General features: G+C 42.3%; 1 protein-coding gene across 19 annotated transcripts in view; it reads left to right on the forward strand.

Moving 5' to 3' along the window:
* Window positions 1–25,645, forward strand: part of Enox1 (ecto-NOX disulfide-thiol exchanger 1) — a 550,965-nt gene that overhangs the window by 502,697 nt on the left and 22,623 nt on the right. The gene's annotated exons all lie outside the window — the stretch shown is intronic.

Consider the following 25,645-nt stretch of genomic DNA (forward strand, 5'->3'; position numbering starts at 1 on the left):
CCCTGTGCATGTGTCAGGTCCTTCCAAACTTGCCTGTCTCATTGTACTTATCAGCAGGCCTCTGTGTCTTCAGATCAATACCCCTATGGCAATGGTGGGCCCCAGGTAACTCTGGAAGGCCTTTGTTGGAAGGCCTTTGTAGGAAGGACCAATCCCATGGAAGGAGGCAGTCACGGCACGATGTGATAAATGATGCACAGCTCTAAGACCCTAGAGAAGTAACCACTGTGTTCCCCTTCAGGGAGAGATGGAGCCACGTCTGTATGTACCTAGATCACCCTGGCTCTTAGGAAGCTGACAAGAGAAGGGAGTCTGTCGATACACCACCCCTCCAAGTCACAGTGCACAGGTCCTAGAAAGGATTGGACTGGGTGCTAATGTTGAGGGCTGACTTCTCAGCAATGGTCCTTGTCTATATAGAATAGCTTCCTGCCCATGCATGTCAGCTTCCCAGCTGGAGCCGGAAGCTAGGGTTAATAGTAGGTCTCTTCCCCTGGGCTGGGTAGGATCACTTCTTTCCAGCTCCGAATGTTACTCAGGAACCATGGTTCTCTATAGAAGTTTATTTTCATTACTTAGAACAGTAAGTATTCATAATGATTTCCATAGCCATGAGACCAGTGAGGGAGAGGTGTGGAATCTCACCATGTTGCCGTGAGCCATGCACTGGATCTGGAAACACAGCCAGATTCAGACATGTTTAGTGTCATTGGCAGGCTGAGTAAAGAGATTTCAAAGCACCTTCTTCTCCTTGACTGGGTTAGAGAAAACAGGGACAGGAATAGATTTCACACGTATGAAATGGTCAGACATGCCATAGATGCCTGTGTGCCACTTAAAGCCGAGAACAGAGCACAGGCTCTTTGAAGACAGAATGCGCTTCCCAATAAAAGGGTTGCTGGTCTTCCTACTCATTGTAAAAGCAAATGTGACAACTAAAGATGGATAACGTTTATAGTCTACATACAAACATATACACAAACATAAACATGGAGGCTTCTATCATAAAGTGTCACCTTCTTAACAAACACTTGGGAATGCCAGAAACTGTATGGCAGCAGACAGTCATCTGCAACCATAGCACTCAAAAGTGAGGGTCTCCACTTTGTGTATTTTCTCCATCGGCAGCACATACACTTGTATTCATTTTAACAGGATTTACAGTATATCATGTAGATAATTTTTAGAGGTTTTTCTACACAAATCACAGGCATTTCTCCTATGTTATTAAATGTGGTTTCTTGATATGATTTTTAATGATGACCTAATATTTCATACTACCAATGTACTCCGGTTTATTTTATCATCTCTGCTGTGGGACTTTAAAGTATGATTTGTTTTGGCTGTCACAGATAGTATGCAGTGAATATCCTAGAACAATGTATTTGTTAATTCAGCCATCATCTAAGCACTTTATAAATGGAGGCTTTTGCTGCTGGGTTGGGATTTAGGGATAAAAGGAGATCCATGGAGTCTTTAAAAAGATTAAAGATCACCCTTTTCTTGGCAAGTGATTAAATAAACAGCCCAAAATGCTATCTGGATATTACCTCATAGAGGGCCTGCCGAGTTCCTCGATGGGAGAGAAGGACCTACTGAAGGAAGAATATTTGCACTTTGAAGGGAAAGGCAATCACGTGTACAGCATGAATAATTTAGAAGAACAATGCTTAGATATGCTATTTGGAGTTGTGTACTGTAGGCTGGCCTTCTTCGTGGCCCGAAAGTGCAGAAGCCCATGTTCCATGTGGATTGTAGACCAAGGCTAATGGAATTGGGCCACCACCCCAGCAAAGCTTGTCCACTCTATCCAGAGAGTGAATGGAGCTGAGCAGACTGATTCGCTGAAAGAATATCAATACCGAGTTCTAACCTCAAATAGAAAAATACAGCATTTACTTACGGCCTTCCCTGTTGGGGCTAAAGCATCAACAGGAGGTGCATATACATTCCAGGTAGCCATTGATCTGAATACAGGTAATGGGTTCTGAAGCCACACAAACCTATGGGGGCTCAGTCATAGCATCCTTCCCTCCCATGCATTGTGGCGTGACACAGACCCGGTTGGGCAGAAGCAGAGAGTTACTTTAGGGTCTCATGGAGACTCTCAGGAGCTACCAGCATCAGTGTTCTAGACACAGCATGGAGTAAGAGATAGCACAGAGCACGGCCACTTTCTCTAGCTCTGTGTGTTGTTCAGTAGTCATAGGCTTTCTGGGTGTTGACATTTATTTATTACTTAGAGTGGTAAATGCTCTATAGCGAACTCCATTGCTCTCAGTTTCTTCTGACCACTTGAGACCAGGAAGGGGAAGGTATGAAAGGTGGCCACCATGATGGACCGGTTGAACTCTCACTCTAGAAGTTGGTCTTTCTGTGGACTTCCTGCTCAGCGCTGCCTGACTGTCCTCAGATGGGTCTGTAACGAAATGCCACAACAGGCGAATATCCGCTATATCTCTTCGCTCAGCTCTGGCCTCATTCCTTGTATCACCAAATGACTTGGCGGATTGAGACGTCCCATCAGGAAATGTGTTGGAAGATAATAAAGAAAATAAGTGGCTGCAGTGGTGGGAAGAACGGAAAAGGGAAGGTGGAAAGATCCAGAGAGATCCAACAGCCACTGTTCACCATTTCACCATCTACCATCCCCCAGCCTTCCTGAATCCATCCTGGCAGGCGGCAAAGCCACAGTGGCTGCCATCTCTTGGCACACTGCCAGCTCCAGCAACAAACTCTGTTTCCACCAAGGTGCAACCATGGCTGCATCAACAGACAAACTTCATGGGCAAAGGTAGACCAAAGAAAGGGCTAATAACTCAAGGCAAGAAGTCTGTCAGTGCACAAACAAAATCACCACTGAGTTTCATGGAAGAAACCACACAGCTGTAACATGGAAGTAAATATCTCTACACCACCCACCACCAAACGAAGTGTGTCCCACTCCTCCCAGCCTCAAATTCAGTCTATGCTCAGCAGGACACTCCCCTCCTCCAGCCTTCCCCACAAGGCCTATCTGGGGTGTGAGTTCACAGCCACCTGCTGCAGATTCATCTCCCCTCCACCCCAAACATCCTGAGAGACCAGAAGAGCTTAAAGCCAGATGGAGCCTTTTCATCAAATCTTCAAGAAGGCTGTGAACCTCAGGCTAGCAGCCTTTAAGATTTTGAACCATAGCAAAGCACATCACGTCATGTGAATCCCCTGCAGGCCCCTGATGTGACCAGCAGAAAGCCAGCTTCAGAAAGAAAGGTGTGTGAAGGAAGAGACAGCAGGATGCTTGGTTGCTTTTTAAAAAGTATGTCCATTGTGAGCCCAGAGGGGGTCCTGGCCCGTCACACTCTTAGAGCCGTGACCCCCTGTGACCATGAGAAAAGTCTTCAGGGGACCTATCATCAGCCCCTTTGCCCAGTTACATGGTGGACCATCTCCCCAAACGCACAGTGATCTTACAAAGCATTTCACCAACCATGGAACGCTCCATCGATTTTTTTTCTCCCTAATTTCTGTTCCATCTTATTCTATCCCCCCACCCTATCCCCTAATTCCTCCATGCCTCGGCCCCTCCTGTCTCTGTAATTGCCCTTGTGGTGAGGTCCGTGGCCTGAGAACTCAGCATCACGTCATTCCTATTATGTCAGCCTCTCTGGAGGATTGCAGAGTGGCTTTTTCTGTCTGGACAGCTTCCAGACTGTTCCATGTATGCTGATGAACCACTTATGTTTATGAGGCACGCAGAATCTAATTTGCACAGGCAATTCCTTGCCACGCCAGCTTTCAGAATGATGATTCGAAACTAGGAGAAAGATCTGTGAGTGCAAAATTTAAAACCTGATGTCCATGTAGGTCCAATACCCTGCCTCCCCCACCCCATTCACCCACGTACATGTCAGTCCTGAACCTTTTTATGTGGCAATACTCGAATTGGTTCCCTGCTAAAAGCAGAATTACCGTTAGCCTGCTAGCCTGAATAAATGGCTTTAATCAACAGGTCAAATTCAGCTAGGTGAACCATTCATTAAAAATTCTAAATAATTAGATTTTTTTATTGATAATTCAGCTTGCTCCATCTGTCATGTCATCCCTTTTGCTTGCTTTGCAAATCCCACCTGCTTTTTGAGCCCAGCTCAATACCCTTTGCTTGGGGCCTTACCCTACACGATCATCCCAAATCAATGACAGGTTCTCAGAGTCTTCCCACAGTCTTCTACCTCCATTCCAAGCATTTTGAAGAGGCCAGATATGATAGACTGACCCCCAACTCAGGTGTCAGTTCTTCAAAGCATCTGCATGTACCTTCTTCAGATCCAAGCACGACAGGGAGCCTGCAGAAGCTAGCACGTCATAATAAACATTGGTGGACTGACATGGCCATTCCACAGCCTCAGGCAGCACTGTTGTGTCTGGTCAGCCTAGCTCGATGAGAGGGCCAAGCCCTTTTTTCTGTGCATTTCCTGCAGGTGATTATAAAGATGGCCTTAGAGAGTTAACTTGAAGCCATATAGAGAAGGGCCATGTAGACTATGAAAGACAGACTTGAAGTGGTAAGGATCGCCTCATTCACACGTCTTATTTTCTGGATTTTTAACCCAGTCTCTCTTCTTATTTAATTGCTGTATGCATGTGAGTATTGCTGGGGCTGCTCTTGTTGTCTCGTTTCTCTTGGTTTCGGTCTTGGTTTCTGTGATAGAAATTGATAGAAATAGAACTCAGGTTAGCAAGCTCATCCCCCCACCCCCACCCCATTCACTACTCCTGAACTCTGCATGTGAATTTTACCTTGTGGGGCAGTCGTTTTCAACTACCAGGAAAGCAATGATGGCAGAGAGCTATTTAAAGCAGAGGGGGCTGGGCACCAATGTAGAGTTTCTGATCAGGTAGGTTCAGATCAGAGCCTGAGAAACTACTTTATGATGTTGTTGTTGCTGCTGTTGTTTTCTTGTTTGTTTGGGGGTGTGTTTTTTTTTAGTCCTGGGAATTAGACATAGGGCCCCACAGATGCTAAGCAAGTGCTACCAGTCTGCAGGCCACACTTTGTGTAGCAGTGCCACATCCTAACAGCCAAGACCGGGCTAGATAGATTCGACTCTGGGCCTCTTTTTATCACGGTATGTTTTGACATATTTTACATGCCTGGCCCTCTTCTCCATTCTTACACTGTGAGAGAGCAGGAACCACACTTAATCATCTTTACACCTTGTTGTCTTAAGTCAAAACCTGCCATTATAATAGATTCCCAATAAATACCTGGTAAATAAAGAGTCGTGGAAGCTCAATAAATTCAAGCAAATGAAACTGAGGACTCCAAATAAATGTCTCGGCAATACCCGTGTTTAAGCCCAAAGGTTCAGCTTTGCTGCTACATAACTCCAAAGGAAGCATACAGTTAGGAGTTACCAGAATCTGGTGCAGAAGAAATCAGCACCCGATGAGGTAATGCAAACCATCCGCACACCCAGAACTGGCCCCACAGAAGCAGACCCATCTAAGTCTGTGGGTCAAGCCCTGGCGTGCAGCAGACAGTCACTGCCCTCTGGCAGAACACAACCCAGTATCAAGACAGCAAGAGGTGGAAGAGAGACGTGCCCCCACCACCAGGACATGGCACTCAGCCAAGGGTATTAACATACAGAGGAGGCGCTCCAGTTCCCAGGGCAGGAGCAGACACGGCATGTAGATGAATAACCCCAGAGTCTGAGTATCTGGGCTGCATCCTGGCATCATCACTTTCCAGCAGCGACTTATCTGATGTATGCCTCAGTTTCTCGTGTGAAATAGAGATCTACCAGTCATAGCACCTGTCATCCGTCAAGCACCCTGTAACGGCAATGAGTAATACCACCGTGGCCAGTATTTGTACTACTTTATCAAGTTCTGCATCCTTCCCTTACCACACAGTCACATCCCCGAGTACTTAGTGCTGGAACCGTTTCTCGCATCTGACATCAGCAAGCGGGTAGCAAGGAGAGAGAGTTGGGTTCAGGCATGTTGGAAGGTGGGGAATTTAATGTTGGCTGAGCCTTCACAGTATTCGAGGTAGTCAGGTTGAATTTTGATTTACTTTCAGAATAATTAAATGTTTTTCCTTCCCACCCATCAAATTGTATCCCATCTTTTTCTCGTGACCTAATTTACCATGATAAAGGTCAAAAAAAAAAAACCCTCTAAATTTTAATAATATCGTTAGTAATGTAAACTTAGCAGGTGAAAATTATGATAGTGAGTGCATTGTCGCAGGGAAAAATAAGAAATGTCATACTGAGAAATGAACTGAGAAAATAACATGCCAGCAGCACCGTAATACGATTAATCTTTACCAGCAATAGAGTCAGTATCACGCAAGATAAATCAACCCGACTAATTCTGGTTGCACATACATACATTTAAAAAAATGCATTTCACTTTAGTTTCTTCTTTTTTGCTGCTCCATTCTTATGAGGAAGGAGATTTTTCATGTCAGCGTCTATTCAGACTATGAAATATATGGACCCGTGTAAATGCAGCAGTGAGGGGGCACGCTTCTCACACACTGTAGAGGAATGCACACCTGTTCTCCAGAAGGAACATATTTTCACCTGGTGACATCTAACATTGTGACATCATTGTAAAAACTAAATAAAATGCTACAGCTTCATTTAAAGAATTTGTGGAGTTGTTGGAATAAAAAGGTAGGGGTCTTTGTTTTGTTTTGTTTTTTGTTTTTTTGTGGTTTTGTTTTTTAGTTAATATGACTGTCGCAAAGCTTTGCCAAAAGAAAGTCATTTAACTGACTGGAGACCACCACTTAGTATGTTGTGAACTGTGGTGGCCATAATTAAGCTCTGGCCCAAGCAGCAGTGATGCTTATAGTGTTTAATGAGAAATGTTGAGAGATGGAAATTGCTCTTTCCTATGAAAGTGTTGTCTTCTTTGTCAGGGATATTCTATTTCTGGGGCCCACGTGAGGGGTTCTTTTTTCCATGCAGGAACTAGTCAGCCACAACGTCTGTCTGGCCACAGTGGGCCATGTTTTTCTAGAGCACAGTACCCGCGCTGTGACTTCCCACGCTCCCAGCAGCCAGCTGTGTGCCTCCCACACTCTACTCTTTGTCCCTGGGGCTCGGAAGGACCTGGCTAGGCAGGGCCAATGATGGCTACACCCACCTTTTAATTTTTCTCCAAATTGATATGGTTTCTTTCCAATCGATCGACACCAGTCAATTCCTAACTGTATTTTTGTCTAAATGGCAACAAAATCCAACAACATTTGGACTAAATATAACACTGGATATTTACATCCTCCCCCCTTCAGTTTCCTTTGGCTGGAAATTGATTGTACATAATACTTTCATTTTTCTGCTGTTTATTAAGTATTCACCATGACAGCAGGCTTTGTGTTAGACAGCAAGGAGCCAAGATGGAAGATGGCAGGTCCTCCTTTCAGAGTACGAGTTGGAGAAATGGTCAAGCATATACTCTCTGTAGGAAGAGGGTTGTGTGCAAAATATAAAGAAGATTCTTCAAGTTAATAGTGTTTTTATCTTGGTAGTGAAATTACGCTTTTACTTTCTTTTAATGTGCATTTTATAAACTTTGCTCTATGTCATATTCATAAAGAGAAAGCTAATAGCTGTTATAAAGAGTAAAACTGAATGAAGAAACTTCTCCTGTCTTATATTTTTAAAAGCTTTATCTTGGTTCCCATCATATAAGTTAATATTTAAAATCACTGAAAGCATTAATAATGGATACCAGCTAAGAATTAGCTTCTTTATATCTTCCTAAAAAAGGAAAGAAATTTTGTTACTTTGCAATGATGGAGCATTGTATCTAAAGGATGAAAAAGATTCAAAGCGATTGCATCGTGCTTTGCCACTGTCATCTCTGCCAGCTCCCCGTTGACTTCAGATAGCTCACCTTGGCCCAGGAAGTGCTGACCAGGTTTTTACAATGGCTGGTCTGTGTCTCCCACACAGTTTATCCTTTCTGTGTATATGGTATCACGTTCAGTCAGTGTGATTCAACAAATATCAGTGGAGGGCCAGGCTTTCTTCTTTCCCGAAAACAATTATCATGGCTGTTCAGACGGCACTGGGCTTCCTACTAGATTGTCAATGAAGTGGAGAGGAAGGACTATAAGCAAGCAGAGTGAGCAACCAGGGCCTGGTAGTTCTGGGTCTGAGGTTGCTACTGTAGACTGCTTCTCCCTCTACCAGACAGCAAGTGCATACTGGGACCCCGATGGAGGTGGGGTGTGCTAGCAATATGAAAATGACCCAGGAGTAGGCATTTGTAACCCAAATGCGTCCCATATGCATCTTTCATTTTCCCAGTGTCTAAGACCTCAAGTCTGCCTTTCCAGAGGGCACTGGTCTATCTGCTTCTCTGCGATTTCTCATCCTGGAGTCGTTATCTGCTAGCCACGGAGCCTGGCTCAAATGTTAATGCCTCCTCAGATTCCTGATCCCCGCATAGCATCCTCCCCTTCTTCCTCCATAGCAGCTTCCACACCCTCCTTCCCTCTCTTGGCCATCAGAGATCCTGCTATTATATATAATGCTTGGAGTAAGGCTGGCTCTGAACCATGGGCCTCTCTGCTTTGTCACCTGCCCAACCAATCCTGCACTGGGCTCTTTCCCTTGTTCTTTCTTAAAAGTTCACCTTGACATCAGCTTTCCTCTGGCCACCATCCAGAGTGTATGGAGAGTATACGTGACTGACCTTTCCATCCATGTTCACTGCCGTGCACACTGGAATTAGAAGTCACACAGATCCTTGAAAGTCCTTCACTAACAAAGAACAATGGGCAGCCAGTCTGCTGAGCCTGCATCCTAGCCACCCTCCTGGCAGTCTCCTGCCTTGTGGCCTTTTTTGCCCCAGGACTATTCAGTATTCATCATTTGCTGAGAGCATTGCTGAAGACCCTGCTGGCTCCCCAGTCATCCAGTACCAGATGGCCGCCCTCAGTAGGGGCCTGTCTCAGTGTTTCACCAGTACACTACATTTGTATCATAGAGAATTCTTCAGTTGGAAAAGATACTAATAGGTGCCTGGAGGGCTTTTTGTGAAAGGCAGCAGCACACAGCACAGCGGTTCCGACCTAGAATGGGACGGTGCTGGTTCAAGTTCCAAGTCTGCTTCTTTACTGATCATGTTGCCTTAGTCAAGCCTGAGCTTTGTTATGCCTGATTTTCCTCCTCTGTGGTATAGAAATGTAGCTCCTGACCTCATATGTTAAGTTTGTTTGGTGTTAAGTCAAGGTTTCCCTGGACTCGAACTCCTGTTCCTCTTGTCTCAGCTTTTCACAGGGCTTTAGTGAGAATTAGATGGGTTCATATTTGTAGAGTGCTTCTCACATTCCCTCCCTCTAATAAGTCCCACGTAGTACAATTGTGAACAAGTACAAATTGTGGTAGTCTTAAAGGGAAACTGCTGTATGTGGATATCACTGACACCTCGGCCCCAGCCTTCACCTGCATGTCTCTAGACGGTGCTTCTCAGGCTATAAAGCCAGTTCTTGCCCACTGTCATTGGTGCTATGGGAAACTGCAGAGAACACGGTTCCTAGAGCTGTCCCTAGACATAGTGCCTATGCTGTGGACCCAGCCAACCCCACTGAGGTGCAATGTCTCAGAATATTAAATACGGTCACACCGTGATGAGTTGCTGTACTTCGGCTGAGGGCACAGCCCAGCTGCCTCCTTTCCAGCTGTCTCTCTGACACCAACACCTTTTGGGCCTCTGGGGCTTCCCCTTAGCTGACCCAGTACATCAAAGGCTGCTAGAGAAGGATGCAGGTAAGAGAGAGACCTTGACCTTCAGGACTGGCAATGCTTGAGATCTAGAAACCAGTGAAATATCAGAATTTCCTTTTTCTCTTTCTTTTAAGATGACTACTATCCAAGTGATTTTATTTTGTGTTTTCTAGAATTTTCTATATAAATATTTGTATTTATATCATGTCCCCTCTCCCTCTCATCCCTTAAACTCTTCCCACAGGGCCTGCCTCCAATTCCATCTTAAAGTCATAGCCTTTTATTCTTTAATTATCATTGTTATATATACACTTACATGTAAAAATACACTAAGTTCATTTCATGTTGCTCATATTCATGTGTTTAGGGATGACTGACAATTTAAGACTGGACGGTCCATCAAGAGCTCTTCCCTAGAGAAGACCAATAAAGAGCTACCATCAGTTAATGACTTCTTTTTTTTTTTTTTTTTTTTATTTTAACTGACTTCGTCCTTTATTTAAATTTGGATGGCAGTTTACTGGTTGGACTAAAAAGAATTGGTTTTAACGTCATAATGGATAGATTTGGAACAACCTCAGTTTGTACATTCTCATCCAAAACGGATATCCTTAAGGAAGGTTGATGCCTGACATTAACTGACCTCATATATAAATTAGCACATGAAGGATTGAGCTCGGAAAGCAACTTAATCTGAGAGAAAAAGAATGATGGAGACAGACCGTGAGTGTAGAAAGGGTAGAGTGGAAGGAAGCATTGGGAATGAGGTACTAGAAAATGGAGTCTAGTTAAAAGAAAGTTGGAACAGATGGCACAGGAGTACATGGATATAGTGATAGAAAGGTGACAACAGTGGAAAAAAGGCTTAAGGCACTCCTGCAGCTCCATTTACTTTCTTTTAAAAAATCCAATTTCATTGTAACACAACAGTAATACTGAACTGCTGACATGTTTTGGACAGACATTGCTAAGTTAATTTGGGGGGGTTCTTTTTGTGGGAGAGGGGGGCTCCCTCTGTGTAGCCCTGGCTGTCCTGGAACTCACTCTGTAGTCCAGGCTGGCCTCAAACTCAGAAATCCTCCTGCCTCTGCCTCCGGAGAGCTGGGCTGAGTTAATTTTTGTTAAATTGAGTATACCTTTATAACCTTAGAAACATCTCATCATGCAAAAATCCATCCCAGCCCAAAATACCTTGGAGATTTGCTGTTGCCTCCTTAGTCTCAAAAGAAAATATAATAAATGCAGGGTGCATTGGGAGTAAGAAATTTTATAGGTTCTCTCTTTTAGCAATAACAGTCACAGCTCTTCCTGGCTTTCCTCCCAGTCAGGTTTTTCCTACCAGTTAATGACTTCTAAGAGAAGAAGAATCTAGTTTGTTAGTACGATATTTTTACTCACTGAGAACTGCATACAATAAATTTTGACCCTACTCACACCTTACTCTTCTGACTGCCTCCTCCTAGTCTACCCCCCTTTCCTCCCCCTTCCCAATGTCATGAGTTCCATCTGCACTGCCCAAATACTCCTGAGTATGGGCCCATCCACTGTAGCATGGTTGACCTACCTGGGGTCATACCCTTAAAGAATACCAAATCTTCTTTCAGAAGCCATCAACTGTTAATAACACTCCTCAGCTGAGAGATGAGGACTATGAGCCCTTCCATGTTAGAATGTTAGCTGGCTTGATCTTCCACAGGCAGGTCTTTTTCAGGGAACAACTGTTGTAAGTTCCCAAGAACACCGATCCTGTCATGTTGAGAAGACATGGTTCACTCCAACCCTTTCCACCCTCTGGCTCTTAGAATTTTCTGCCATCTGTTTCTTGATGGTCTTAGCTTCAGGATTTCTAAGCCATGAGAATCCCATATAATCTGTCTCACTCTTTGGGGTGGATACATGCTTCCATTTCCTGGAACCATGGGAAATTCCCATTTCATCTCTTGTCTGCATTAGAGTTCTTCTAGCCCATTTGGCAGTTTGCATTTCTCCTCCTCCTCCTCTTCCTTGTCCTCCTCCTCGTCCTCCTCGTCCTCCTCTCCCCTCCTCCTCAATAGTATCAGAAATGCAACATGCTGGCTGCATGGTTCGTGAAGTTTTGGAACCACCTTGAGAGATCATTCCCATCTAATCTCCCTTTCGATGAAGGGAAAGTTGAGACAAGGATAGCCAGCAGGTCAGTGACAATTACCCAGTGCCTGGATCCTTGAGGAAGATGTGAAGGAGGTGTGTTTACTCTCCTTCTTCTCCCAACCACAGCCCTAATCCTAGGAAGACTTGGTTTAAGGGGGTTAATGGAGACAGGCATGCACATGTGTGAGGTTGCTTGTCCCACTTCCCATAGATTGGAGGAAAAGGTAAGGAAGTAGCCGATTAGCATCCTAACTCCTGTCCGTGGGGCCTCTGACTTCATGAAATGTGATATTTATGAGTGGGGCATACAAGTAAACAACACATGACCCTAGGATGAGGAAATCAGAGACAGGGGTAAACCTTGTGCAGCCGTGCTGGCAGAGTCACCATGAATTTCTACCATATACACCTTGTTGATTGGCCCATTCCCCTTGCACAAGCAGCCATTGAAGCAGTTGCCTTAGAGGGCTGTAGAAGTCACGTAATGATGGTCTCTAAAGGTGTGGCTATGTGGAATGTTACTCGGGATATTATCTACTGAAATATGTAGCTACTGGAGATGCTTACATAGAGTTCTTCCGAGTGAAATTTGCGTGTCTTTGCTTTGCTTTGCTTTCCTCTTAAATAATAAGGATAAAAGTATAACAAAATTGCCATAGAGATTTTGAAAAACATCCATTCTTCAAAATCAACACAGTTAACATTTTTGCATATCTGTTTTGTAAGATTGCAGTAAAAGGTCTAACACTGTATTTTTTGCATGGAGTTAGATTAAATGCCTGTTCTATAGTGTGTCAGTTCCCTAAAGAATAAATGTAAATAATGATACATTACAATGCACTCAGAGGTGTATAGTTCTCAAATTTGGTTCTCACAGCATCCCTGAGTATAGACATATTGTCCTTGTTTTGCATCAGGGAAAGTTGAGGTTTCAAGCAATGCTCTGCCTGAAGCTATCCAGTGTGTAGATCATGGTGACAGAATTAGAACACAGCTCCACTCAACCAAGTGGGCTCGCTTGCTTAGATATGGGAGCTGCACTAAAAGCTTTATTGGAGAAACAAATTGAGATGGAAGCCAATTCTCCGCAAATGTTCAAGTGGTCAATTGCCACATCCACGGCATGAAAATTGTTTCCAGATAATGAAAGTTTGCAAGAAACAAGTTCCTTTGGGAGATATGGGACTTGTGCTGTGTAGAAAAGGCTTTAAGTTAGAAGTAGCAGGACAAAGAGAAGAGAACATTCTAAGAACCATAGGAGATGGAAAAATACCAAGTTGTTACCAACCTGAAAGCTTAATGTCTACTAACTAGCTTCCATACTGCTGGAATGTTCTCTCAGTGGTCCTGAGTAGGGAGACGTCATCAGCAGTTTACCCACTTGTGCACTACAGTAATGACCAGACCAGCCTAACAAGACATGACCACTGGTGTAATGGTAACACAAATGTCATGGCATTGACCAACCACTTTTTGATTGACTCCACAAGATGAAACCCATGCCCAAACCCTCTAACTGGGCCAGGAAGCCATGGTTGGCTAGGTCATAGACTCTAGGGGAGAAACTAGTTCTTATCTTTATACTTATCTATTCGTACATCTCTCAACCTTCAGCAGAGAAATTTCTCTTTGCAGGAGATAGTGGTACCTCAAACTCACACTCTCTCACCCACAGAAGAGGAGACGGAAGATTGTAAAAAACCGAAGGGAGTAGACGTCCTTTTCAAAACAGTATCGCCAGCCCTGACAGAACAGTCACACACATGAACTCTCACAGTGGCTAGCACTGCATAAACGAGACTTGCGCAAAATCAAGCCAGCCAAAATCACGGCATGGATGAACAAAGGGCTCAGATCGTCCCACACCTATTGAGTGACTGGAAGCTGCTGTGGTAGGGAGAGTCACCTTTCTTCAGAAACTATAGGATTTTTAGAGGAGTATTAAGAAAGACTTGAGTTCAGTTTTGATTTTGTTTTTGTTTTTTATTAAGTACATGGTCAGAGTCCATGAATCATAAAAAATACCAGTTGTACCCAGCACCCACATTTTAGACAAGTAGCTTCCTGGTCTTGAGACTTGGAGATGATCAGCACTCTTCTAAGCTTCAACACATTAGTGAAAGGGCTAAGGTGTACGCCTGAGTAGTGACTCTTCCACCTCTTTATGGCTACCTCCCATTTTAATTTTACTTGGTTGCTTGGTTGTTTGCTTGCATGTTTGTTTTTGAGGCAGGGTCTTGCATTTGGTTGTGTCTGTCCTGGAGCTTGCTATTTGGACCAAGCTGGCCTCCAACTAACAGAGATCTGCCAGCTTTTGCTTCCTAAGTGCTAGGATTAAAGGCATGTACCACCCTGCCCAGCTCATTTTGAATTTGAATAAAGCAGTGATTGGCTCAAGCAGACAAGCCCAGTGGTTAGTTGAATAAGGAGGAACCAAGACTTAAAGAAAATGAAATGGAAGGGCTTTGGTGACAGGGAATGGAGAAGAAAAGACATGAAAATGGAACTTTGGCAATGACCAGTATTAGGGTGTCAGAAGGAGAATGGGGGCAATAGAATAGCAGAGGTAAAGAATAAGCTAGTGAAGATGAAATTAAAAATTAGGATAAAGGCTAGGGCCTTATATGTAATAGAAGTAGGTGTAAAAGAAGCAGATGTCTTGGTGTTGCTAATGTCTAATATGCCAGGATAAGAATGAGAAAATAACCATCGGAAAGATGGCTGGAAACCCATAGAGGGTGTTTGCAGGGGTACCAGTGAGCAGGTTACAACTCTAGGTACTAAAGCTATCTATGCAGTTGGTAGACACCACATATACAGGAAGTTGGGCAGAAGAAAGAAAATAGAAATAAAGGCATAGAGGCCACTGGACTAATTAAATGAAATAATCACAGGAAAGAGTGTACATGCCAGTTACTCCATCTTCTCTGTCTGGGAGGCTAGAATACATGGAAGGGAATTAGAACAGAGGAAAGTAAAAACACAGCTCTAGCTCCTCAAACACTTCCTCTGCTGATGAACACCAAGACTGCTTCTGTGAGTTAGCTATGATGGCATAGTCTCTCGATGAACGGAAATGAGTGGCTCTCTGCGCTTTAGTAACTTCAATTCCTTTCAGTTTCATTACCAGGAGTTACAGTACAGGTGGATCATAGGGTTGTTCTATTTTTAGTTTTTTGAGGACCCTTAATACTGATTTTTTTTATAGTTTTTATATTAATGTACATGCCCACCAGCATTGTAAGAGGCTTTCTTCACTGATTTGGTGGTTTTTTTTTTTTCAGTGTTGGCCATTATAACTGTAAACTGGATTTTCATTTCCCCGATGGCTAAGGATATTGAGCATTTTTATGTGCCTTTTTTTCTAGTATCTTTTCACATGTTCAGTTGTTGATTGTATTATTCAGATTTTTCCCCATTGGGTTCTTTATATATTTTAGATCGTCTCCAGCAGATCACATTCTGTAATCTGTTTCTTTACTCTGTTAATTTTTCCTTTGGTCTGCAGATACTTTGTAATATTACATACTCCTAGCTCTTATTTATTGTAATAGTGTAGGAACCCTTTTAGTTCTTTTCAGAAAGTACTTGTACCTGTACCTAAAGTGGTTTTGTTTGCTTTGTTTTCCTTGAGAAATTTCAGGTTTTCAGGGCTACATCAAGGTCTTTGATACATTTCAAACTGATGTTTGCGTAGGATGAAAGATGTGGATCTAGTTTGATTTTTATCATGTAAATATCTGTGGTGGTTTGAATAGGTTTAGCCCCCAGAGATTCATGCTTAGCCATAGGAAGTGGCACTATTAGGAGTTGTGGCGTTTTTTGGAAGAAGTATATCATTGTATAGGTGGGCCTTGACTTCCTATGTCCAGTTCGGATGAGACGCTCCTTTCCACTGCCTATGGAAGAGAGTCTCCTCCTATCTGCCTTTGAATCAGGATGGAGAACTCTTGACTCCTTCCGCACCACTGCCCTGCTTCCCACTGTGATGATAATGGACTGAACCTGTGAAACTGTAAGCCAGCTCCAGTTAAATGTTTGCCTTTGTAAGTGTTGCATTGGTCATGGTGTCTCTTTGCTGCAATGAAACCCTAAGTAAGAGAATATTCAGTTTTCCCAGCACTATCTGGAGAAGGGGCTGTCTTTTCTCCAATGTATGCTTTTGACACTTTTGTCAAGAAGTAGATGGGAGTTTGGTTCTAGACCATCAATTCAGTTTTATTGATCTCTTTGTCTGTTTTAGTGTCAGTAGCTTGCTATGGCTCAGCTGGAGAATTTGAAACCAAGTGTAGCCTCTCCCATTGTTCCTTTTGCTCAAAATTGCTTTGAATCTTTGGGATACAGTATGCTTTTATCTATGATTGTTATTGTTGGTGTTTTAATAGTTGTCTTAGTTAGGGTTTTACTGCTGTGAATAAGTGACCATGACCAAGGCAACTTTTATAAAGGCAAACATTTAATTGGAGCTGGCTTACTGTTTCAGAGGTTTAGTCCATCATTGTCATGGCAGGAAGCATGGCGGTGTGCAGGTGGACATGGGCTGGAGAAGGAGCTGAGAGTCCTACGTCTTGATCCACAGGCAGCAGAAGGGGGGGTGTCTTCCACAGGTAGCCAAAAAGAGACTGGAATTCCATACTGGGTGGAGCTTAAGCCTAGGAGACCTCGAAGCCGGCCCCACAGTGACACCCCCCCCCCAACAAGTCCACACCTACTCCAACAAGGTCACACCTCCTAACAGTGCCATTTTCTGAGGGCCAAGCATTCAAGCACATGAGTTGATGGTGGCTAAACCTATTCAACTCCCCCGCCCCCAGTGGTGAATAAATTGAACCTGTCACCTGCAGCAAAACATTCACTTTTACAGTGTGAGCATACGATGTCTTTCTACCTTCTAGTGTCTTCTATAGTTTTTCTTTTCCTTCAGTCTTTTCAGTTTTCATTGGATAAGCCTCTTTGGGTTTATTTCTATGTGGTTTTTGAAACATTTATGAATGGGATTGTTTTTCTGTTGTTTTTTTTTTCCTCAGAATGTTTGTCATAGCTATGCATGATTTTTACATGTTGATTGTGTGTCCTGCTGCTTTTATCCAACATGTTTATCAGATCTAAGCTAAGAGTTTTCCAGTGGATTTTTAGAGGTCTTTTAAATATCAAATTAGAACATCCACAAATAGGACCACTATGACATCTTCCTTTCCTATTTATTTCCTTTTGATTTATTTCTTTTAGTCTGGTTAAAGCATCAATATTAAGATCTACCTACTTCTCCAGTTTCATCTACCAACATGACTGTCTCATAGACCTTTTGTAGCAGTTGCTTGTTGTATCCTGAGTTCCATGTCCCTTTGTGCCCAGTGCCCCTAAAAGATTAGAGTTCCCTGGCATATAGAGTGAGCCTTTTGTACAAGTATATTGCACAGACGATATTTTTTGAAGTAGTTGAAAAGGGAAAACAGAGTTCAATTGAGTAAGAGTAGAAATAACACCCTTGTCTGGTTCCTTACTTGAGAGCACATACTGTCTATTTCTGTAATGAGGGATATAGTTGAGTTGTACACAGTCTACCGTCTGTCCACTCCTTTGGAGGTTGTAAAACTTTGTCCACCATTAGCAGTCTTCTCCCATTAGTCTCCTGCACTCTCCTGCTATCATTCATGATTATCAACTTCCACCCCCAGCTCTGAAATGTCCAGGATCTAGGATATCATTTCTAGAATGCCTGGTAGGCACATCATTCTTCATACTGCTTCTATTGAGCAGAGGGGGATAAACAGATAAAGGGTCTTCATTATTCTATGCTTCTAATATTAATTGCCCTCATTTGATAAGACCTTTTCCATTGACTAGAGATTTATACCAGCAATAAGGACAGTGATGATTTTAAGAAAAGATAACCATGTGTAATTTGTGATTCAGAGCCCTTGAAAAAATGAATTCCCCCAAATTACCCTAAGTAGACAGCATAGACCTTATTGTATCTTTTAGAGCTATTAGATAGCTTCTATCTCTGATGAAGCTCTTGACAGAAATTATTTAATTCGTCCAAAAAATAGAGATCTTTGTAGTACAATCCAAGTCTGTGTCCCACCTTAAGAGGCTTTGCAGACTTAGAGATTTCAATTTTACATTATCTGATACCCTTGGGATGGTCACCTTTAATGTTCAACATTATGGCTTGTCTCTGCGAGGAGTTATTCCCGTAGTGTTTTGGCATGTGTCCACTTGAAATTTATCATGTGAGCCCTGTCACTCTAGCTTCACCAGACTTTGACCTCAGAAAGATGCTCAAACTTCCCACAGTGGAGCTGAAGGGATACTTGCCATTCTGTTGTAATGTGCTAAGTAACACTTGAGAGTGTGTGTTATGGTGAGGGGTGGTAAACCCTGGTTTGGGAAAATGTGAACCAGCCAGCTCTTTGTCTCAGAGAGTCAAGGTTCTTGCTGCAAACTCCTGAGAAATGCCCCACAGAAAGAAGGATGAGGGCTTTGCTTCTCAGGTAAAAGCTTGCACGTCCCATTTCCTTTCAACTATTTCAGCAAGATGCCATACAAACCCTGAGTTCAGAATTTTGAAACTGGAAGCATCATCTCCCAGAGTTATATATTTCTCTTCTTTCCTATTCGCCAGGCACCTAACTCATTCCCAGAATTTATCTATTTATTTCCACCTCATAAATATTTCTTTTCCTGCACTGTGCACATTATTAACTTAGATTTGACTCTCATTAAGATGTAAAAATGATGACATTATTACCGCATACAACCACTTTGTGTCTCTGCATCCCCTTTCATTTGTATCCAACTCAGTGTCCTAGAGTTCAGATCTGTTGGCATAAAGCCCTTTGCTGGTTAAGGCTTCCAGATAACATCAGAACTCTTGAAGATCTACCTGCTTCTGCAGTTCCTTCCATCAGCATCCAACGGGTCTGCTTCGCAGATGCTTTCTAACAATGGCTTGTCATACTCCAAGTGTCACCTCTCTGTCACTTTGTGCTCAATTTCCCTGAAAGCTGAGAATCCCTTGATACAAAATAGTCCTTTTACATATGTATGGGTCACAGATGATGTTTTTTGAGTCGTTGGAATTAAAAGCTCAACTGCAACAAGGTTCTAGTTTGGGGATTGCCTAGTTTCTTATTGTTTCTGCATGTTTAATTTACTTTAATCTTCTTGGTGGTAGAAATTTATGGTTTTTGTTTTGATGTGTTTTTAGAAACATCAAATCTATATGTTTAGATACTAAGTAAAAGCTTACATGAGACTAAAATATTGCCTATGTTTATATTTTTTAGACTATCACAACCTTGCAGACCACCAGTAATTGTAATTATCTTTTTCAATTAAGCAGCAGTGTTAAAAACACAGATTAATCAGATTATCCTTATTTGCCTCAGGAACCAATAATTTATGAGTCACTAACACAAGACAGCCAGCTCCTTTCTAGTAGGCAGAAAACGGTAGAAGCACAGCACATAAAATAGCTATCTACTATCCTTATACTGTCTGTTAGTACTTAAACATATGCTAACTTTAAGGCTAGCATTAGCAAAATATGTGACATACATGCTCACCTATCTGGAAAACGATGTGACCTTGAATTATACCTGTGACAGGCTTAAGTGTAGAGGCTCAGACGGGTAATTTTTGAGTGGTCACAAGTCTGTCCACTTCACTAAATGATAGTATAGACCCAACTATCTAGTTATTAGGTTAGACATACTTTTGACTATAATGGAAAAGGTCATATTCACTTTCAGAGATTCTAGAGATAATTCATCATAGGTAACAAGCGCTCTTTGGAGCCCATGCCATCAATGGGTCCTGTCCCACTTCCCAACAAAGTTTGTCTCCCTTCTTGAAGACTTAAATAACAGACCAACCAACAAACAAACAAAAAAACCAGAAACACCCCAAAGCTGAAGAATTTGCCCACTCCCAGCTCTCTAGCAGGCTCAGGTCCTCTGGACACACCAGTGTGGGTACTATGTGGGGAGTTGGGTCTACCCTACAGCCACTGCCAGTGAAGACAAACCACAATATCCAATAGGAAGGTATGTTTCCACAGGAGGGTGGTCCTATCTTTCATCTTCACTGATTCACCCCTATGGCATTATCAGAACAAGTCACAGCTCTATCTGGGATCTATCCAGTGTTATTCTATAGCATTTGTTGGGGTCCTATTCAAAGTCTGTTTCTTAATGACTCCAGCACTGGGGATGGGGACAGGTACTGAACAATATCCGCGGGTAGCATTGTCTGTGCATTCGCCATTCCCTGCCAGCTCCTGACATGTTGGCTTCCTTCATCATCCACTCCTTACTCAAACTGAATCCTCCACTGTGTGCTGGCCTCAGGATACCACTCAGTCCTAGCAATTAATGTGGGCCTGTTGTCTGCTAAGCTCTTGTGAGTAATTTCATTTGTCTTCAATAATTATTCAGGCTGTGAACAGATCACCCTCTCTCAAAGATATTATTTCCACTTAGCTCTGAGGTTCATTACTGGTATTTTTTGATGATGTAACCATCTTCTTGGTTAATGTTCTTCTTTCTTCTTTCTGATCCTCTCCTGGGAGATGTCATAGAAACTCAGCCTGTATTCTGCTTACCATCCTTACATCCCCAGGCATGGAAGCTCACTGCACGTCCCTGTTTATCTTTAATGTAAACCATGCACAAAACTCAGCAGACTCCTTGACCCCATTAACCCAGAAAGATGAAATCTACCTAGTCCTTATAGGCTCTAATTGTCAAAGCTTGCTCTGGAAATGCCACTCCTTATTTCTTCTCATAAGGATTTCCTGTTCGTATCCCCATCACTCTGCCAAATGCTCCATTCCCATATAAACCTTAAGGTTTGCTGTATTTTAAAGTTCATTGTGTGTAAATGAAAAATTATTAATATTTTTAATAGTAATGCTGGAAATAAATACAGAAGTAGTTATTCCATAATCAGCTAGTTTCCCAAATAACCACCCAGAAACCTTTTAATATTTCAAAGCTTGGGTATTAGCTGGGCAGACTCTCAACTAGCTCACCTAAGTCAACAGACCACCTACCCCCATCCAGCCACATGGCTAATGTCTTAGTCAGGGTTTCTATTCCTGGACAAACATCATGACCATGAAGCAAATTAGGGAAGAAAGGGTTTATTCAGCTTATACTTTTCACATTGCTGTTCATCACCAAAGGAAGTCAGGACTGGAACTCAAGCAGGTCAGGAAGCAGGAGCTGATGCAGAGGCCATGGAGGGATGCTATTTACTGGCTTGCTTCCTTCCCCTGGTTTGCTCAGCCTGCTCTCTTATAGAACCCAAGACTACCAGCCCAGAGTTGGCACCACCCACAAGGGGACCTCTCCCCTTGATTACTAATTGAGAAAATGCCTTACAGCTGGATCTCGTAGAGGCATTTCCCCAACCAAAGCTCCTTTCTCTGTGATAACTCCAGCCTGTGTCAAGTTGTCTAGTTGTCAGCCAGTACAGCTAGCTAAACCTTTTAGACCCATAGTCACATCTGTCTCCTCTCATGTCTCCTGGTAAAAGGTCTCTTCCACTTCTTCTCAGAGTTCCTTTTTCCCTCTCAGGAAGTCCTGCCTTCCACTTCCTGCCCAGCTAATTTGACATCAGATTTATTATTGACAGGTGCGTAGAACACCCCTCTACCCACCCACCCCCCAAAAAACCCTGCCACTCAAGATTACTGTACCCCATAATCAGTTAGGGAAAACCACAGAATTTATTGCTAGGAGACCAGCCTAACAGGATACTTACAGGAATAATAGAGACAAAAAGGTAAGTAGCTTTTCCATCCTTCAGACACAAGGTATTCTCTCTACAATTTCTCTTTTTAGTCCAATAAAAGGCTCTTTTCTATTCTTATAAACTGAATACAATAACAATTATGAAAAACTATCAACTATGGCTTACATTATAACATAATGCATAAGCATTTGTCAGTTTGGAGACAGTATTCTATTATCTATCCTATCTTACTGAGTTAGAGTTTTGTATCCAAATCATTTTCTTTCCTAACTTGTATTACCATCCTAAAAAGATTATCTTAACCTAAAATCTCCTCAAATCCTGAAGAACTTAAGCTTAATTGTGAGATTATAACTTCCTAGTATTCAATGCCACCGGAGATTTGAGAAGGAATGAATATTACCGGAGTATTGAGGATGTGCGGGACACAGCTTCAAAACTTATAGCAGTGACAGAGATAGCTGATTGACTAGATAGTCCTCGGGATGCACTAAAACACTGGAGCATCATCTTCAGCCTTCTGGCCCAGAATGTCCGACACACCTTTTGTGAAGCATGATCTATCATACAGAATTTTGACATGATGATAAGAACAGTACATACTCTGTTATTGTTGAATGGAATGTTCTCACATGCCCTTTAGGCCCATTTGTTCTGGAGCATGGCTCAAATCAGGTATTTCTTTGTTCCCCTCATGTCTGGATGATTGAGAAAATTTTATATTGAAGACCACCATCTATTATTGTATGTAGGCTGTTCTTACCCTCAAGTGTTCTGTGGTGGGTGCATATATGTTTAGTTGTTATGTCATCTGTTGAGTTGTTTTATTAATATATGATGGCTTTTTTGTGTCTTTGCTCTTTTTATTTAAAATCTCCCCTTTCTGGTGTGAGTATCATGGTCCCACCTTGCTTTTGGTTTCCATTTGTGAGCAATGTCGTTTTCCAGTCTTTCACATTGAGTCTACAAGCAATGGCATTAGAATCTTTTGGATGTTTTTGTTTGGGGCAGCATATAGTTAGATCTTGATTTTTTTTTTTTTTGCTTTCATTTTGTTATTGTTGTTTGATCTATTTGACCAGTCTGCATATTTCAGTAGATGGATTTAATCCATTTACCCTCGTCGTTATTGATAATTATGAACTCCCTCTCTTTTGTTAGTCACTTCCTGCTTGTTGTGTGTATTGTTTGGGTTTCCTGATCATCACTTACCTTTGAGATTCAGTAGCTTTCCAGCATGCTCGTGTTGGGTTCCTGCTCTCTTTTACTCTGTGTGTTTTCATGGTGCTTGATCCCGTCCTTTTGTCTCTAGTATTCCTGTAAGTATCCTGTTAGGTTGGTCTCCTAGTGATAATTCTGTGGTTTTCTCTAATAATTACTGGATACAGTAACCTTGGATGCCAGGGTTTTTGAGGTGTATGGGGGGATGCTCTACTGCTGCTTTTTCTTCTTTCAGGACTTTGGGTATATCATGAATTCTCCTAGCTTATGAGGTCTCTGCAAAGAAACCATTTAAAAATCTAATGGGAATTCCCTTGCATGTGACCTGAAGCTTTTTGCTTGCTGCTTTGGAATCTTTATTTGTACTTTTACCATCTTGTCTCTAATGTTTTGGTGAAGTGTTTTGTTTTGTTTGTCAAATCTAGTTGAGACCATTGAGTTTCTTATAGCTGAGTATGACCACCTCTTTGAGAATTCAAGAATGTTTCTGCTATTATCTCATGAAGTAGGTTTCTAATGTCCCTTTCCTTCTGGAATGTCTGCTTTCTCATTTCTTTAGGTCACCTGTCTTGTACCTTGTGAAATTTCCTTAGCATGATGATTTTGTATTCTTTTCATAGATTTCATTCAAATTTGGATCTATTTCTGGAGAACTCCCGAGTCTCTTTAGAGGCTCTGTACTTCTTTTTCTGTTTCTTATATCCCTATCCCGATGCCTGTGCGTCATGTGAAAGAGTGGCCTCTTCTAACTGTATGGAGTAGTTTGTGTAGAAAAGTATTTTGGTTTTTTTTTTTTTTTAATCTACATTGGATGTATGGTGCTGGTTGGGTAGATCTCTTGGCTTTCTTATGGGTGTTCTCAAAAGTTTAACCTGTGTGTAATTTGTTTGGCTATGGTGATATCAGCATTGGATCTCAGTGACCCAGATTAAAGTTATTCATGAAAATAGTTTTATGACTTTACAGTTCATATAGATTTCTAAAGGTATATATCCTTGGGTGTCACAGTATAAAACTCTTACAGCACTGGGACCTGTGATGGCAGCTGCCACAGTCTTGGTGATACAAGATATAGATTGGAAAGTCTGTCTTAGATCCTAGAATAAGTACAAGTGACACTAAGAATGTATGAAGAAGTCCCTGAACCATAGAATATGAAGCATCCTTCCTTCTAGGGCCCTTGGGATGAATATAGAATATCCCTGAGCCTAGAGAAATGACTCTCGCAGGTTTTGATTAAATGGATGGGAAAGGAACTTCCATGTTTCCCATGGGATGAGCACAGTAATACTGGGGAACGTGGCACTGGTCACCACAGTCTCAGGGTGTAATTGTCAGTTGTTCTTGGGTTTGTCATGCAGTAGTTGCTCCTCTGAAGCTATAGAATATGGATGGCCTTCGACAGGTCCAAGGGACAGCTACAGATGATACCAGGGCTTTGTCATCAGTACCTATAGCCCACAGATCATGGTCTATGGAAAATACCTTTCCTAGATTCCCTGGGGTATACTCAGATGGCATTTGTGTCCACTGTGCTATTGTCCATGTTCCTGGTGGTATATAATGTGGAGAGCGTCCCTAGACCTGTGGGTACCGATAGAGTGTTTGCATCTGTGGTTCTGTGGCTATAGAACATGGATGAAGAGACAAGTGAGGTTGATGCAGGAACTGTCCATACTAGCAACTGCAGTCCCAAGGAGGAGACCTCCCTAGTTCTGTGGGACCTTGTCCTGAGGCTCTGAGATTCCTCAGGGACTACCTGACACCCTGTGAAGATCCACAGGTTTCAAAGGCTTGTTGGGTAAGGTGGTGGCATCTAGCAGTAACTTGGACTCTGGTGCTTTTCGGCTTACCTTTCCCTTACAGTACAGAGCATCCCTGCCTCCCTCGCAGCCAGACACCTAATGTTAAAGCTGCGGCTTGATCTATTCTTTTGGGCACCATTCTGACCCTGCATTTTATTTAGAGGTCCAGGAATCTTCCTTGCTGATTTCCAGCACTCTCCTGTAACCACTCGCCTCAAGTTACAATTGTCTCTTTGTTGCCCTGCTCCTTAACCATGCATGGCAAGGCTGAGTACACGGTGCATTTATTCAACCATGTTGGCTCTCCCTCAAGGGGAGGAAGCTGTTAGGAATTTCCCTCCAACAAGACTCAACTTCCCTGGTGATTACACATATGTACAAGCTATTCAGTTTCTATCATATCACATTCTATCTCAAGTTATAAATCAATACTGGGAGGATAGAAGTTAGATCTTTAACTTTTAGAAGGCCATAAAAAAAAATTCTAAACAGACCCAGGCTTGGCATGTCACGTGTAAACAGCTCTTGTTCAATTCCTCATTGTTAAAAAACTAACAAACCAAAAACCCAAAACCATCTCCCAGGTTTGCCTTCCCTTCCCTACTTTCTTGTTCATAAGAATCCACTCTGACTCAAATACTCCGTCAGCTCTACCTCAGCTTCTCAGCCCATCCTGAAGTCCATGCTTGTTTAGTTATTACATGATCAGTCTTTTGTAAGCTTTGACACAGCTCCCAAAATTCCATGTTTAGAATAAAACATATTATCATGGCTACAGTCAGATACAGCCTTTGTGAATAGAGGTGTTTGGTATGGTATAACTGATAAAGATCTAAGATAGTTTTGTCAAATTTATTACTCTTAAATAGTATCTTTTGTATGAGAGCGAAGTTAGGAACCTATTACTGTACAAATAACTTTAAGATTTTATCTCCGCTTCTAAGAGGGAACAATGGCCTGTTTTATAGAGTTTAAGAAAAGGGTGGAGTCTAT

Source organism: Mus caroli, chromosome 14 (genome assembly GCF_900094665.2).
Source record: "Mus caroli chromosome 14, CAROLI_EIJ_v1.1, whole genome shotgun sequence".
In the NCBI taxonomy this organism is placed as follows: domain Eukaryota; kingdom Metazoa; phylum Chordata; class Mammalia; order Rodentia; family Muridae; genus Mus; species Mus caroli.